At 42.5% G+C, this 3988-nt stretch overlaps 2 non-coding genes across 2 annotated transcripts; both read left to right on the forward strand.

The window, feature by feature from the left end:
- The first annotated feature begins 2810 nt into the window (after nt 1–2810).
- Trnav-gac (transfer RNA valine (anticodon GAC)) lies at nt 2811–2883 on the forward strand. The gene has a single exon. It is a non-coding gene; the product is annotated as a tRNA-Val (tRNA).
- Nucleotides 2884–3689: 806 nt separating this feature from the next.
- Nucleotides 3690–3762, forward strand: Trnav-gac (transfer RNA valine (anticodon GAC)). Its single transcript has one exon. It is a non-coding gene; the product is annotated as a tRNA-Val (tRNA).
- The last annotated feature ends 226 nt before the right edge of the window (nt 3763–3988 follow it).

Genomic DNA, 3988 nt, shown 5'->3' on the forward strand with positions numbered 1-3988 from the left:
AGTGTATGATGCGTAGGCCTCTTCCCTTGTTTGCATGATTATATTAGGCCGGCGGGTAAGCATCATTAATTGATCTCGTACACTGGTATGTAATGTGTTGTTTGTACTGTTTACCCCGCATGACTGCTCATATCCATAAGTACCAGACTTGAGTCCTGTTTATCAGGGACAGTCTGTGTAGCTCAGTGGTAAGAGCGCTCGCCCGACAAGCGAGAGGTCTGGGGTTCGAGTCCCCGCACAGGCAGGTATGTCCGGAGTTTTTACTCTGGTATATCTGCCTATGCATGTTATGTTTCCATTTGTAAATTCATGTTTAATTGTGCTAGTGTGCGATGCGTAATTCTTCTTTCCCTGTATATTGATATATTAAGAATACGATTAAGCATCATTAATTTGATCTCGTGCGCTAGTTTGTAATGTTTGAATGTTTCCATGTTCCAGTGTATGATGCGTAGGCCTCTTCCCTTGTTTGCATGATTATATTAGGCCGGCGGGTAAGCATCATTAATTGATCTCGTACACTGGTATGTAATGTGTTGTTTGTACTGTTTACCCCGCATGACTGCTCATATCCATAAGTACCAGACTTGAGTCCTGTTTATCAGGGACAGTCTGTGTAGCTCAGTGGTAAGAGCGCTCGCCCGACAAGCGAGAGGTCTGTGGTTCGAGTCCCCGCACAGGCAGGTATGTCCGGAGTTTTTACTCTGGTATATCTGCCTATGCATGTTATGTTTCCATTTGTAAATTCATGTTTAATTGTGCTAGTGTGCGATGCGTAATTCTTCTTTCCCCTTTATATTGATATATTAAGAATACGATTAAGCATCATTAATTTGATCTCGTGCGCTAGTTTGTAATGTTTGAATGTTTCCATGTTCCAGTGTATGATGCGTAGGCCTCTTCCCTTGTTTGCATGATTATATTAGGCCGGCGGGTAAGCATCATTAATTGATCTCGTACACTGGTATGTAATGTGTTGTTTGTACTGTTTACCCTGCATGACTGCTCATATCCATAAGTACCAGACTTGAGTCCTGTTTATCAGGGACAGTCTGTGTAGCTCAGTGGTAAGAGCGCTCGCCCGACAAGCGAGAGGTCTGGGGTTCGAGTCCCCGCACAGGCAGGTATGTCCGGAGTTTTTACTCTGGTATATCTGCCTATGCATGTTATGTTTCCATTTGTAAATTCATGTTTAATTGTGCTAGTGTGCGATACGTAATTCTTCTTTCCCCTGTATATTGATATATTAAGAATACGATTAAGCATCATTAATTTGATCTCGTGCGCTAGTTTGTAATGTTTGAATGTTTCCATGTTCCAGTGTATGATGCGTAGGCCTCTTCCCTTGTTTGCATGATTATATTAGGCCGGCGGGTAAGCATCATTAATTGATCTCGTACACTGGTATGTAATGTGTTGTTTGTACTGTTTACCCTGCATGACTGCTCATATCCATAAGTACCAGACTTGAGTCCTGTTTATCAGGGACAGTCTGTGTAGCTCAGTGGTAAGAGCGCTCGCCCGACAAGCGAGAGGTCTGGGGTTCGAGTCCCCGCACAGGCAGGTATGTCCGGAGTTTTTACTCTGGTATATCTGCCTATGCATGTTATGTTTCCATTTGTAAATTCATGTTTAATTGTGCTAGTGTGCGATGCGTAATTCTTCTTTCCCTGTATATTGATATATTAAGAATACGATTAAGCATCATTAATTTGATCTCGTGCGCTAGTTTGTAATGTTTGAATGTTTCCATGTTCCAGTGTATGATGCGTAGGCCTCTTCCCTTGTTTGCATGATTATATTAGGCCGGCGGGTAAGCATCATTAATTGATCTCGTACACTGGTATGTAATGTGTTGTTTGTACTGTTTACCCCGCATGACTGCTCATATCCATAAGTACCAGACTTGAGTCCTGTTTATCAGGGACAGTCTGTGTAGCTCAGTGGTAAGAGCGCTCGCCCGACAAGCGAGAGGTCTGGGGTTCGAGTCCCCGCACAGGCAGGTATGTCCGGAGTTTTTACTCTGGTATATCTGCCTATGCATGTTATGTTTCCATTTGTAAATTCATGTTTAATTGTGCTAGTGTGCGATGCGTAATTCTTCTTTCCCCTGTATATTGATATATTAAGAATACGATTAAGTATCATTAATTTGATCTCGTGCGCTAGTTTGTAATGTTTGAATGTTTCCATGTTCCAGTGTATGATGCGTAGGCCTCTTCCCTTGTTTGCATGATTATATTAGGCCGGCGGGTAAGCATCATTAATTGATCTCGTACACTGGTATGTAATGTGTTGTTTGTACTGTTTACCCCGCATGACTGCTCATATCCATAAGTACCAGACTTGAGTCCTGTTTATCAGGGACAGTCTGTGTAGCTCAGTGGTAAGAGCGCTCGCCCGACAAGCGAGATGTCTGGGGTTCGAGTCCCCGCACAGGCAGGTATGTCCGGAGTTTTTACTCTGGTATATCTGCCTATGCATGTTATGTTTCCATTTGTAAATTCATGTTTAATTGTGCTAGTGTGCGATGCGTAATTCTTCTTTCCCCTGTATATTGATATATTAAGAATACGATTAAGCATCATTAATTTGATCTCGTGCGCTAGTTTGTAATGTTTGAATGTTTCCATGTTCCAGTGTATGATGCGTAGGCCTCTTCCCTTGTTTGCATGATTATATTAGGCCGGCGGGTAAGCATCATTAATTGATCTCGTACACTGGTATGTAATGTGTTGTTTGTACTGTTTACCCCTGCATGACTGCTCATATCCATAAGTACCAGACTTGAGTCCTGTTTATCAGGGACAGTCTGTGTAGCTCAGTGGTAAGAGCGCTCGCCCGACAAGCGAGAGGTCTGGGGTTCGAGTCCCCACACAGGCAGGTATGTCCGGAGTTTTTACTCTGGTATATCTGCCTATGCATGTTATGTTTCCATTTGTAAATTCATGTTTAATTGTGCTAGTGTGCGATGCGTAATTCTTCTGTCCCCTGTATATTGATATATTAAGAATACGATTAAGCATCATTAATTTGATCTCGTGCGCTAGTTTGTAATGTTTGAATGTTTCCATGTTCCAGTGTATGATGCGTAGGCCTCTTCCCTTGTTTGCATGATTATATTAGGCCGGCGGGTAAGCATCATTAATTGATCTCGTACACTGGTATGTAATGTGTTGTTTGTACTGTTTACCCTGCATGACTGCTCATATCCATAAGTACCAGACTTGAGTCCTGTTTATCAGGGACAGTCTGTGTAGCTCAGTGGTAAGAGCGCTCGCCCGACAAGCGAGAGGTCTGGGGTTCGAGTCCCCGCACAGGCAGGTATGTCCGGAGTTTTTACTCTGGTATATCTGCCTATGCATGTTATGTTTCCATTTGTAAATTCATGTTTAATTGTGCTAGTGTGCGATGCGTAATTCTTCTTTCCCTGTATATTGATATATTAAGAATACGATTAAGCATCATTAATTTGATCTCGTGCGCTAGTTTGTAATGTTTGAATGTTTCCATGTTCCAGTGTATGATGCGTAGGCCTCTTCCCTTGTTTGCATGATTATATTAGGCCGGCGGGTAAGCATCATTAATTGATCTCGTACACTGGTATGTAATGTGTTGTTTGTACTGTTTACCCTGCATGACTGCTCATATCCATAAGTACCAGACTTGAGTCCTGTTTATCAGGGACAGTCTGTGTAGCTCAGTGGTAAGAGCGCTCGCCCGACAAGCGAGAGGTCTGGGGTTCGAGTCCCCACACAGGCAGGTATGTCCGGAGTTTTTACTCTGGTATATCTGCCTATGCATGTTATGTTTCCATTTGTAAATTCATGTTTAATTGTGCTAGTGTGCGATGCGTAATTCTTCTTTCCCCTGTATATTGATATATTAAGAATACGATTAAGCATCATTAATTTGATCTCGTGCGCTAGTTTGTAATGTTTCCATGTTCCAGTGTATGATGCGTAGGCCTCTTCCCTTGTTTGCATGA

The sequence above is a fragment of the Amphiura filiformis genome, unplaced genomic scaffold (genome assembly GCF_039555335.1).
Source record: "Amphiura filiformis unplaced genomic scaffold, Afil_fr2py scaffold_69, whole genome shotgun sequence".
Classification (NCBI taxonomy): Eukaryota; Metazoa; Echinodermata; class Ophiuroidea; order Amphilepidida; family Amphiuridae; genus Amphiura; species Amphiura filiformis.